Below are 13,982 nucleotides of genomic sequence, written 5' to 3'. Positions count from 1 at the left end.
GTTAAAATACACCTACCATTAAAATTATAGACTGATCATTTCTTTGTCAGTGGGCAAACGTACAAAATCAGCAGGGGATCAAATACTTTTTTCCCCCACTGTACATACATATATATGGAAAAGAAACATTACAAGTATAAATCACAATAAGATGTAATAAAGTACAGATAAACAAAATGTAATAAAATGTGATCTGTTTGAAAATGCAGGGACGTCACTGGAAAAGATGATGTCTGGATGGCAGCATATGTTGCTCCAAAATGTGTACATCTCTTCTGCAAAAATGGTGCCCTCACAGATGTGCGAGTTACATGACAGACAGACAGACAGACACTCACACCCACACACACACACTTTCACAGACAGACATACACACACACACACACACACTCACTTTCACACAGAGACAGGCACACACACGTACAGACACACACACTCACTTTCACACAGAGACAGACACACACACACACACATACATACATACATACATATGGAAAAGAAACAATACATTTATAAATCACAATAAGATGTAATAAAGTACAGAAAAACTAAATGTAAGAAAATGTGATCTTTAATACACACAAATATGTATGGCTGGTCGGATGCGTCTTGGACTCGGGTTCCTCTTCATTACGTATAACGCTTTTGCCTTTTGCTAAAGCTTTCCGTGGAGGGGATCGTGGGTGAGTTTGTACCATTTTTGGGAGGATCTGCCTTGTTGGGGCGGAGCTGTGATCCAGGTGAACAGCAGATCGGGCATAGGTGGGCATGTGGGCAGAGGAGTAGGAAGGCCGGTCAAGCAAATAAGCTTGCTAAGGTACGCAGCAGCAGCAAGCAGCCCCCCCATCCAGCCAGCCAGCCAGTCTGGCTGGCAGTGACTGAGTGGTTGACAGACGGCAAGCAACGGAATGTACGTGCTCTGTGATGTCATAGCAGTCAGCTGAGAGAGGCTCGTGATGTCATCGCTGAGCTGGGTGGCTGGCTGGCTCTGTGTGTGTGTGTGTCTGTGTCTGTCTGTTTTTCTGTTTGTCAGTCTGTCTGTCTGTCTCTCTCTCTCTCTCCCTCTCAATTCTATTCATTTGTATTGTCAAAGCAATTGGACATACATACATATATATATATATATATATATATATGTATGTAGCGTAAGGTACACTTTTAAATTTCAATTAAAGAAGTGAATTCATAGTATCACCTTATCACGAATCCTGGAGTCTTGTAGAACTCAATTTCTGTAATAATTGGACGCAGACACCAATTCCAAAGATATAAATTGTCAAATTTATTTAAAAACAAAGACTAAATGTAGCACTACACTAATTATACAAAAGGGAAAAACTAATTAAAATTCAACTCTAGATCAACAAATCAAAGACAAATCACTTCCGTGACCAAATCAAAGACCATGGGATCACATAGGATAACACACAAATCGTTAAACAAAAAAGGTTATAAACACATTGACTACAATACCGGTTAGTAATTCTAGGAATCACTAAGAAACAGTTGAAAGTGCTAAATTGCAGTTTCAGAAGGTGAAAAAAAACAGTAACTGATGGGATATGTAGTACTTTATACTCGAGTGGTCTATGCGATTACACCCTGTTGGTGTTATTAAGAACGCCAAGTACCAGAATGCAGAGCGGGACTGTTTTTTGTGCCGTGACTTGTCGGGGGAAAAACGCGCAGAAAAAACGGACGAGAAGGTGAAGGTAGTATGGCGGTGATGCACGCGTTGGTGAAGTGGGAAAGTGGGGTCGACAAAGACTCTTACAGCATGATTCCCACTGCTTGCTTTCGCAATTTTGATTTATTCAGCATTGCTGATGATGACGAAGAGACGACTCGAAACTTCAGAGCAGAGTGGAGAGACACGAACAAACCTCCAAAAGGTGGATGGCCTGTCCATGAAGCGCAGATCATTATGACTGGTAACAATGTTTATTTAAAAAAAAAAAACATTAAAGTCTTTACATGCTATTTGATATATACAATCACAGTATATTTGAAATGAATGTTTAAGTTATTAATGTGTTGTACTTCTAACATACTCTTATAACATGGTAGGTGGTGGTGAGGGCGCTAAAACTCGTCATACTTGACTGGCATTTGTAAGAACGATTTATTGTGTGTTGTGCTTTACAATAAAATCCCCCAAATCACAAAATAAATTAAACCAGATATAATTTAACTTCAGTTTTGATTCAGTGTTGGCTGTTCATCTTAATTTGTATGGTCAAAGCACAGTATTTTTATGACAAATAAATATAATCCCCAAATATCTGTGGACATAATGCAGGGTTTTATTTATTTTATTTTTATTTTAGGAAAAGAAGGCGAACTAAGAAGAAAACTTAATGACCTAACAAAAATGCCCTGTCCTAAAATGAAGACAGTACCTAAACCAAACAAAAAACTTCAAATTTCAGATGATAGTGACCTTGATGAACCACAGTTACCGGTGAGATAATTACTGCAAATATTAAATAAATGTATTGCAGGATTGTTTTTTTTAAATCATTTTCATTATATATATATATATATATATTCATTTTAAACTCTTTTTCTCTCTGAATACAGCACAAAATAAGAGAAAACCGATGGAGCTTCAAGAATTAGATCCCGTCATATTCTACAGACATTTAAAGAGTCCAGTGAAGTTGAGCTACAGCAAAAAGTTAAGCAGCTCGAAAAGGAAAACACAAGACTTAAAAATGAAAACCAATGTCTTCGAAACCGTATGGTTGATGGTAAGTTTTTTTATTTATAGCAAATAATTCCTTACCTTGATAAATGTTATTCTTCAGTAATTTAGATTCCAGAGTAATGTATTATAGTTGATCATACTGAAGTAATCTAGAACCACAATACAGACTCTTAATGTGCACTGTCTAATAGTTTAATAATACTGATTATTAAATAAAGTTTTCAACATAACTTCATAATCCTACATTAATGACTATATGCATTACATTAGACCTGGAAATTCTTGTATTTTATCTTTTTTATTTTTTTTGTAGCTAATGTTAATGACCCACAAAAAGGTCAGTTTGCCAATAACATAGAGCAAGTCTCTCAAGTATAATTGCAGGCATTGATGGTTTTGTTTTCACTTTGCATTAAATATATTACTAGAAATGATTATCATTTAATACTAAGGTTTTTTTCTCCAGAGATTCCAGACCTTTTGGACAATCTGAAAAAAATTGTAACAAAAGCCACATTTATCAGCAATGAAGACAAAAGTGTGTCACCATCAAGTGGTTCTGACAGCCCCACAGCAAATTGTTCTGAATCTGACAAAGAATCACCAAAACAGGTATAACACTCTTGGTCTACAATATTACAAAGACAAGGTAAAAATATATATATTGAAAACAAATATTGGTTGTAAACAATCTAATGATGCTACATTATCAGTTATATTCATAGTTATAGTTGATAATAAGAATGTAATTGAATTATGGGTGTCACAGATTCACTGACTTTATTATGTCTGTAAATTAATAAACTTAGAATTGAGACATACTGTGGTCTTTAATAACACATTTCTGTAACAAAATCACAGCCTTACTGATAATGTATTCCACTTAACATAATATAAGAATAGTTTGGGGATAAACTTGTTTTTTATTTACCATTGTCTTTTAGGTGGAAATATTCCCAGGCACTGGAGTTTACATTGACAAACTGTCCTGGATCCTTGCAGAGAGGTGCAGCACGAATACGTCATATGCAAGAACCCTGACGGTTGCTGTCTTTGACTTTCCAACATTACTAAAGAGCAATCTTCGTGGTGGTGGCAGCAAGAGAGATCCAACTTCGGAGACATTAAGATCCTCATTGATGTTATTGAGGATCATATACAGCTGCCTTCGGAAGGACACGACGTGTTTCAGTTGCGGGGCTTTGCAGCCCAGCGGGACCCTCTTAATGCCGGACATCAGCTGCCCGAGCCGGTGCGGATGAACGGAGGGACGTTAGACAGCGTTACCTTCCGGGCAGGAGCAGCGAGCGGCAACACCGGGGTGAAAGTGTCGTCTAACACTGTGCCATTAGCCACTAGCTGATTGAGCAGATCAGTGGTTTTTAAGAAGATAACAATGGCAGCAGACTTGATATTTTCACACCCTGCTACCTCCCCAACCGCTAACACACACTGCTCTAGGGGGCAGAACTGCACCGGAGCGATCTTGACTCCATGGCGTCGGGTCAGTTTTTCAAAAGACGCATTCAGGGGGTCCGACCCCCCGACCCGGGAAGAACTACCGGTACTCCCCCCTCCCCTCCCCTGTTCCCCCACAATAAGAAAAGCACTGAAAACAGAAGACAAAATAAACAAACTGAAAAAAGTAAAGCAACAAAAAAACGCAGCCAAAAGGACAGAGCTCTCAGCAGCACTCCCGCTCACTGCAGACCCCTCCCACACACTCCCAGCTGAGAGAGAGAGAGAGAGAGAGAGAGAGAGTTAGTGTCTGTCTGTCTCTCTCTCTCTGTAGATGCATCATAGGGAACATATGTAACAATCTCTCTTTTTGTTTACCAAAAATGAGAATGAACGTATTTCAAGTGGGTGTTGCCTTGGTTGGAAACGTTTTAAGATTATTTATGAAGTGTAAAGTGGATTTGTCTCAGTTCTCCGTAGTTTTCAATGTATGTGCCATTCAGTAGCGTTCATGTTACAGATGTGCCCTATGCAGTGGTAGGGTCAATAAAATGTCAGTAAAACTTTATTTTAGCAATTATGGAGGGGAAGAACTGCAAATAGAGGGTCCCCACTAATTATCTAACTTACCAACAACGTTTAAAATTAGGTCTTGCGAAGCTGCCAAATAATGCTGTATAATCGTATGTGTCTTCATACACCGGCTGCTATAGTCTGATAGCTTTGATTATATATATATATATATATATATATATATTTTCTCGTGAACCACAAATGCTATTTGCTTGATTTTTACAGAGTATGTTATAAATACCATTCTTATGAAGCCTGACAAATTGTATGCTGTAATTATGAATATTTTCAAATCATTTGTTTGTTTTTCCTAACATGTTACAAATGTTCCCTATGTGAAAGATGCATTATATCTTAATAACGTCTAAACAATTAAAGATATACAGATTATTATTTTTGGTAAAGTTATAATACATTGCTATTAACTATGTGTGTCAGTAAAAGTTTAAATTTCTTAAAGGATTTTTATTGATCTTGCAAAATAAGTGTTTAGGGAACATTTGTAACATAGAGGTGGGTTAGCCACCGGCTACAGGCAGCGGTTCCGGCTCCAGCACCGTCACCATGTCGCTGGAAAAGCGCTAAGTGAGCTCACAGTGAGCTCAGTGTAATGTCTGCTCTGGTGAGCTCACAGTGTGACCTAGTCGTGAGTTCACGTCTTCACTGGGTAGTCCTTGACAACTTAATTGACTCAAATCTTGGGCTTAATTGGTCAAAATGACCATTGGTTGAAGGTACTCAGGGACTGATGTGTAGAGAGACTTATTAAACCTGCAGGATTGTGGTTTTCCCAGATCAGAATTAACCAGATCACCACAAAGGAACATGGTATGTGCTATTGCAACACAGATTACACAAATACATTGAAATCCAAGTTTGCAGTGGTCCTTGGGCCATTGTGTGGTGATCCAGATCACTTCAGCAGGAATTTTGCAGTGGTCTGGACTACAACTCTCTCTCTCTCTCTCTCTCTCTCTCTCTCTCTCTCTCTCTCTCTCTCAATTCAGTGCATTTGAATTGTCAAAGCAATTGGACATGCATACATACATACATACATATACACTCACCTAAAGGATTATTAGGAACACCTGTTCAATTTCTCATTAATGCAATTATCTAACCAACCAATCACATGGCAGTTGCTTCAATGCATTTAGGGGTGTGGTCCTGGTCAAGACAATCTCCTGAACTCCAAACTGAATGTCTGAATGGGAATGAAAGGTGATTTAAGCAATTTTGAGCGTGGCATGGTTGTTGGTGCCAGACGGGCCGGTCTGAGTATTTCACAATCTGCTCAGTTACTGGGATTTTCACGCACAACCATTTCTAGGGTTTACAAAGAATGGTGTGAAAAGGGAAAAACATCCAGTATGCGGCAGTCCTGTGGGCGAAAATGCCTTGTTGATGCTAGAGCTCAGAGGAGAATGGGCCGACTCGATTCAAGCTGATAGAAGAGCAACTTTGACTGAAATAACCACTCGTTACAACCGAGGTATGCAGCAAAGCATTTGTGATGCCACAACACGTACAACCTTGAGGCGGATGGGCTACAACAGCAGAAGACCCCACTGGGTACCACTCATCTCCACTACAAATAGGAAAAAGAGGCTACAATTTGCACAAGCTCACCAAAATTGGACAGTTGAAGACTGGAAAAATGTTGCCTGGTCTGATGAGTCTCGATTTCAGAGTCAGAATTTGGCGTAAACAGAATGAGAACATGGATCCATCATGCCTTGTTACCACTGTGCAGGCTGGTGGTGGTGGATGTAATGGTGTGGGGGATGTTTTCTTGGCACATTTTAGGCCCCTTAGTGCCAATTGGGCATCGTTTAAATGCCACGGCCCGTTGTTTCTGACCATGTCCATCCCTTTATGACCACCATGTACCCATCCTCTGATGGCTACTTCCTGCAGGATAATGTACCATGTCACAAAGGTCGAATCATTTCAAATTGGTTTCTTGAACATGACAATGAGTTCACTGTACTAAACTGGCCCCCACAGTCACCAGATCTCAACCCAATAGAGCATCTTTGGGATGTGGTGTGTAGCGTTATGTTGGGTGTATTTGGATAAGAGTATTTGGGCTCTGAGCTGAAGCACGGATCTAAAGAAGACCTCTCCCCCCCAAAGTTATCAGATTTCCTTAGCTCATCAGCTTGGAACTGGTTTGCATCAAAGTGACAGTTTTGGGGAGGATGGCACCGAGAAGAGGCCAAATAGTTTGTTATTCTGCTATGAGATGTCTGGAGAAAGGGGCCTGTGGGTGATAAAAACTCTTTGAAGTGGATGAGAGCCGAAATCCCGACATAGAGCTACGAACCCAGGCCAACCGGCATTTCCAAAAGATGGCATGGATTGACATCAGTCATAAATCCAAAGTCACAAAAGATTAAGTCTGTTTTAGTTACTTGTGATAAATTGTTGATATCCTAAGCGTTGGCATTAGAGTCATTAGGTGATTAATCGAGTACTGTTCTGTTGGGTTGTTACTGAATAGCCAAAACAATGATTACCCAAATGTCCCCATGTGAAGCATTGATTGTTAAGGTACCAGGAACAGAGATTCCTGAATTCCTTGGACGCCTAGGCAGTTTGGACTTTGAAGTAGAGTCGCGTCGAACTCAGTTGGTAAACGACACTACGACGCAACTCGAAAAAGAGTCGATAGAGGTGATGAAAGTTATGGCTAGCTTAGCACTTGCGAGCTCAAGGGTAGTGAACTGGATCATAAGCAAGTTTGAAAAACTGAAAAAGCTAGGAGAAAAGTATGCTAAAGCGAAAGAAGAAAGAGCCAAACGGCATGGAATGGTTTTAGAATTTGAAGGAAAGCTAGATACTTGTGGAAAACAAGTCATTGTGTTGAATGCTGAAAAAGAGGACTTAATTGAACAGAGAGAGCAATTAGGAAATGATTTAAGACAATGTCAAGTTGAATTGGAAACAACTCTGATCCAAGTAAAAGGTCTGCAAAATGACAGATGTAAAGCGGTTGAAAATGAAAGGATAGTTTTGAAGGACCGGGATGTTTTGGAAATGCGTCTTTGCAAAACAGTCAGGGAGAAAGATTTGGGCACTGTAAAAATGGAGATACTCGAAGGCGAGGTCATACATTTAAAAAGGGACAGTGAAGAAATGAGGAGAGTAAATCAGGTGCTTAGGGGAGAACTCAAATCAACTGAAGTTGAAAATGAGCGTCTCAAGCAACAAATAGGGGCCCTGAAAGCTGCCTCTTGGTGGGCTGCAAAGCTGACACCTGACAGCATAAAGGAACAGCCGGAACCGGCCAATGCACGGAGTCGCACACCGTCTCCACATTTAGGCCCCAGGTTGCCTCGTCCTGATCGTACCCCTCCCTGTAGTCTTTCTCCACCCAGGGTAAGAAGCTCGTCGCACAGACGAACTTCCTCTCCCGAGAGTCCAGACCGAAAGGTTAACATGCGCCAGTTGAGAGAACTGGCTAAAGATTGTGAAACCTTTAACCCAGCAGACAAGGAAGGAAATGTGGAAGCGTATATTAAGGACATTAAGTATGCTTTGAGTTTCTATCCTGAGGCTACGGAGAAGGAAAAGGTTCTCCTAATCCGCAAAACTACCTCTCGCCAAGTCCATTCTTGGATGGAGAGGCAAGGGTCCATGGTCTGCGATAGGTTTCAACGCTTGTGCAGAGCATTAGTTAGGGACTATTCCAGGTTCATTGATCCAGTGGCAGCAGTGACTGCCGCACACCAGATCAAACAGGGTAAGCATGAGTCCCCCCATGATTACTATGAAAAGCTTAGGAAAACCTATTTTGCGGGTCAAGATCGACCCGGGGCCGAGGAAGAGGTGAGCTTTAAAGGGTTGTTTGTTGCTAATTTGTTCCCAACGATTAAGGAAATGATCATATTACATGCAGACGCAACGTATATGAACATAGCTGAAATTCGAAAAAATGGCACAGAAAGCTTGGGAAAGCAAGTACAATAGCACTTCTGATCGTAAAGATTCAAGCACCCAAGTACTGGCAAGGCGCTCTGAGAGCCCTATTTCTCCACTGGAGTTAGAGGGGACAGAGATTCAAAGAAGGAAAGAACCTCCCAAGGATGGAATCCAAGACACCCAGGCTTACAATAAAAAAAAGAAATCTGCTCCTAGCCTAGGTGGGTTAACTCAGTCTCTGAGCAATGTTGCAGTTTCTGAGCTACTGCTACGCTTAGCTCTGCTCCCTTTGCCCCCTCTTCCCAAACTGGAAGTTAGTAGCCAGGGTAAAGGGCCGGACTCGCCACCTAAGGAATGACTAGCTCTGGAACCACCCCCTGTCCCCGCCTCTGTGTTTTTGATTGGATGTGAGGAACAGCAGGGGGGTTTCTCTGACACATCAGCCCACTGGGACCTCCCAGTGGGGGAAGTTGCCTGCAGGCAAGCTGAACCTTTGGTGATGTTACTGGGTGATCTGACACAGAGAGGCAGAGCCAAGCAAGTTTACATAGAAGTGACCATTGAGAATGTGTGGGAGTGAGGAGCCTTGTTGGACACTGGGGCTGAAATTTGTTTAATGTCTGCCACCACAATGGGCAACCTGAAACAAATTATGGAAACCTCAGACCAACGACTGAAAGTGGAAGCTTGTAGTGTGAACATTACAAGTTACACAGAGACTAAGGCACAGCTCACTCAAAAGGCATTGTTAGAGTTCACCTTTGGGAAGATTAAGTTGGTTCATCCAGTTTATATTTCCAAATTTGAAACAGAGAAGTTGATCATTGGTCAGGATCTATTGAACAGGTTGTGGGCTCAAGTTGAATCACCAAAGCCGGTGGAATTGAATGACAGATATGATACAGCCACCAAGGTACAACTTCCCAATGAGACCATTTTTTGTGCATGTCCCTAAAGGGGGCACCGGCTTACCATGTAAGCCAACCATTCGAACCCAGGTCCCTACCAACTATTATAGACATAGTGAAGGTCAGGTGCCTGAATAACACCTGAATTCCCAGTCACCTCCCTCTGTTAATCAACTTCCACCTATTGGTTACCGTCAGTAACCATACTCAATACTGAGTAATACCAATTGTTTTTTTGTTTTAATGTACTTGTGTTATAATATGTAACCTGTATATGTGCTAGTATAGGATTGTCAATTTGATTGGAATACATTCTGCTTAAATAATGAACTATTAGTTTGTTTTCTTTGATTTCTCGGGGTCATGAATGGTGAAGTCCACTGTTGAATTCTGTTACATAACTTTGAGATGAATGCTTAACGTCTTATTTTGTCTTGAAGGGGATAACGCCCTAGTCGACCTCAGTCCCATTCAAGAAAGGGGGTATGTAGCGTTATGTTGGGTGTATTTGGATAAGAGTATTTGGGCTCTGAGCTGAAGCACGGATCTAAAGAAGACCTCTCCCCCCCAAAGTTATCAGATTTCCTTAGCTCATCAGCTTGGAACTGGTTTGCATCAAAGTGACAGTTTTGGGGAGGATGGCACCGAGAAGAGGCCATATAGTTTGTTATTCTGCTATGAGATGTCTGGAGAAAGGGGCCTGTAGGTGATAAAAACTCTTTGAAGTGGATGAGAGCCGAAATCCCGACATAGAGCTACGAACCCAGGCCAACCGGCATTTCCAAAAGATGGCATGGATTGACATCAGTCATAAATCAAGCCCCCCTCCAATAGGACACTGGGGGCTGAAAACGAAATCCAATCTCAAGAACTCAGGAACCAATCACCTATTGATCTGACAGACTATAAAGGACAAACACGGCCTTTCTTTCTCTCTCTCTCTCACCTGAACCAGTAACTCGCTGCCACAGCTCAACCTGTAGCTCTGTTGCCCGAACCGGAACCAGAAACCAACCAAGTCTTTGCCGGCAACAGAAGAGTTAAACTGGGAGAAGGAGATTGAGCCGTACAAAGAATTCTTTTAAAGGACTTTATTAAATAAAGAACTTTACAGACTGCGCTGCCCGCCTGTGCCCACCTGATCAGTGGAGTTTTACAGCTGGACAAATGACTAAGTCGACTGAATACGAAAGTGTCAGTCATTTAAATAGCTATTTGAGTTTTAAGAAACTTGACCCTTGGAACAAACAGGGCCCTGCTTTCCTCAAAGACTTTGTCTTCAAGTAACTACGGTGGAAACCTGCTTACAAAGAAGATTTTGTGCACAACCTTGGAGCCTTCAAACCAGTGGAAAATCTGTTTGGAAACGACTCTACTTTCGCGAAACCCCAACTTCCAGGTGCATCGACTGAGTGGAAGTTCTTGGACAAAGCCGAACCGGACTGCCTTTGTTCCAAACCACACGGACCTCGTGCCGTGTGCTGTTATCTGAGCCCGAAGCCAGAGAGGCCTCTCTGCGACGAAGTTCAGATAAGTTTAACAGTTTGGAGTTCATGATTCATGACATTTGAGAAATCAATTAGAAATGTTAATCTGTGATTCATAACTCTAGAATGTGTAATATCATTTAGTTTTCTTAAATATAAATGTGTGTTGCATTAAACTGTTTTGTTGATAATTTTAGAAATAAAATCTGTCAACGCCGAGAAATATCTTCTCATTCCTGTTTAACTGTTTAGTCTGAAATTGACACAAGTTAATAGACACCAGATTATAGGTGGCCCTGCCTATCCTTAATCATTGAATAATAATCAGTTAAGGGAAATTGTGGTAACAAGTAATGATAGGGTCTTTCTCTCCACCTAAACGTTAATGAGACTGATATATATATAACGAGAAGTTACCTGACATAAATACTAACCTGCGTAGTTATTTAATGTCTGACTAATAATACTAACAAGAGACTCACCTTCATCTTACTAACTGGTATTGTAGTCAATGTGTTTATAACCTCTTTTGTTTAACGATTTGTGTTATCATATGCGATCCCATGGTCTTTGATTTGGTCACGGAAGTGATTTGTCTTTGATTTGTTGATATAGAGTTGAATTTTAATTAGTTTTTCCCTTTTGTATAATTAGTGTAGTGCTACATTTAGTCTTTGTTTTGAATAAATTTGACAATTTATATCTTTGGAATTGGTGTCTGTGTCCAATTATTACAGAAATTGAGTTCTACAAGATTCCAGGATTCGTGATAAGGTGATACTATAAATTCACTTCTTTAATTGAAATTTATAAGTGTACCTTACACTACAGGTGGAACGGGAGCTTCGTGCCCTGGATGTGCATCCCACAAATCTCCATCAACTGCAAGATGCTATCCTATCAATATGGGCCAACATTTCTAAAGAATGCTTTCAGCACCTTGTTGAATCAATGCCACGTAGAATTAAGGCAGTTCTGAAGGCGAAAGGGGGTCAAACACAGTATTAGTATGGTGTTCCTAATAATCCTTTAGGTGAGTGTATATGGAAAAGGAACAATATGTGTACATCTCTGCATATGGTGCCCTAACAGATGTGCAAGTTACATGACAGACAGACACTCACACACACTTTCAAAGACAGACAGACAGACAGACACTCACACACACTTTCACACACTCACTTTCACAGACAGACAGACACAGACACAGACACACTCACTTTCACACAGAGACAGGCACATTTTCACACAGAGACAGACACACAAACACACACAAACAGACACAGACACACACTTTGACAGACAGACAGACAGACAGACACATGCATATTATGGGTCTTTGTTGGGTAGTGAAATGGGTAGCATCAGTCGCAGTGTGGGTAATGTCAGGGAGCCAATCATAGTCCCCGTTATTTGCATATCGTGGCGCAAAGCATTCTGGGAAAAGCAACTAAACACGTTTAGTCATGTATTTGTCCATAGTTTACACATGAGATGAACGAGACAGTATGACGTATTGAGCACCTAGGATTCCTCATGTGTATGTGAGGGGCAGAGGAACCGGATCCCAAGTGTGCGTCCCAGGTGCTATAGGTTTCAAAGCATGCAGGGGAATAGGCACCCCACCCTGACACGTATATAAGATTGGATAGGGAGATATAAATAGCAATGGGGAGACTCTTGTACTTGGTGTGGCTCTATCCATATAGTGGGGCCAGCAGCCACTTAGCAGGTGCAGCAATAGAAGCTCAGCCTGGGGAGACTGGATTTAGCATTTCCTCTCCATTTTGATAACTATCCAAAATCATTTCTGCAAAATACTTCTATGATACCTATGTATGTTTTTTACTTGTACTATATTATACTATCAAGTATCAGTGTACACATACAATGTGACCTGTTACATTAATACAGAGGCCACGGAAGGCCAGATCAGTAATAGCCACTGTCCCCTGATATTACACTTTTTTACAATCACTTTGGCACTCATTTCAGAACCTTGATGTCATTTTTCAAAACTCTAGACACTAAACTCACACCCGATGATCAAAATGCACATTTTTCAAAACTCTAACACTTTTTTACAATTGCTTGGATACAATACACATCAACCTCAGATCATTTGTTCATTGAACTAAAATGACACAACTTAACATCAAAGTATTACCATTTCAAAATGCAATTCACACATTACATCTGAGATCACTGTCTATTCATTTCATTACAAAGATCTAACTATCAATTGATACAGCTGCTCAAAATGATAAGTGACTGTTGCATTACTCTTAATGCATAGTTTTATGGAAACTGACAAACAGTATTCCATGTTTCGATCATGAAAGTTTCAGGATAATGAGATCCATTGACACCAATAACCGAGGAGCATGGTTTCTGTTTGTGAAGGAACAGGACTGCGTTTTCCTGTCTGGGTTCCCGCAGGCTTAAGTGGGTTTGACCTACTATTAGAAAAAAAAAAAAAAAAGGAGCGCTAATTAATTGTTCAATATCTGATACGCCGGTGATAATATAAAATAACGTGTTTATAGTTTATAGAAGTTTATAGTGTTTATGGTAAATGAAGAAAAGTCATTAAGTTATATACAAGTTCTATAAATGCAAACATTGAAAAGCATGTTTGTTGTTATTCCTATATAGGATTTAGTATTATTTGTGTTTTCTTGTTTTTTGCTATGTTTTCTCCCCTGTCGTTTATTGTTATTTTGCGGGCTTGCACGCCTTGGTTGTTGTGTACAAAACGATACATAGAAAATGGGAAAACGTGTTACTGTGTGGGAACAGCTCTAGTAAGACGGGCGACCCGCCACTTAAAGGTACACATGTAAGGTACATGTATGATAACTATGGAGTGAAGCGGTGCGTTTGACTGGACAATAGGTGACAGAAAATTAAGGTTTCCAGAAGATG

At 40.6% G+C, this 13,982-nt stretch overlaps 1 non-coding gene across 1 annotated transcript; it reads left to right on the top strand.

The window, feature by feature from the left end:
- The first annotated feature begins 611 nt into the window (after window positions 1-611).
- Window positions 612-726, top strand: LOC136739945 (U5 spliceosomal RNA). Its single transcript, XR_010813018.1, has one exon. It is a non-coding gene; the product is annotated as a U5 spliceosomal RNA (small nuclear RNA).
- The last annotated feature ends 13,256 nt before the right edge of the window (window positions 727-13,982 follow it).

This window comes from Amia ocellicauda, unplaced genomic scaffold (genome assembly GCF_036373705.1).
Source record: "Amia ocellicauda isolate fAmiCal2 unplaced genomic scaffold, fAmiCal2.hap1 HAP1_SCAFFOLD_62, whole genome shotgun sequence".
NCBI classification, from domain to species: Eukaryota; Metazoa; Chordata; class Actinopteri; order Amiiformes; family Amiidae; genus Amia; species Amia ocellicauda.
The sequence above is the reverse complement of the archived record's forward strand: the minus strand, read 5'-3'. Positions and strand labels throughout refer to the sequence as shown.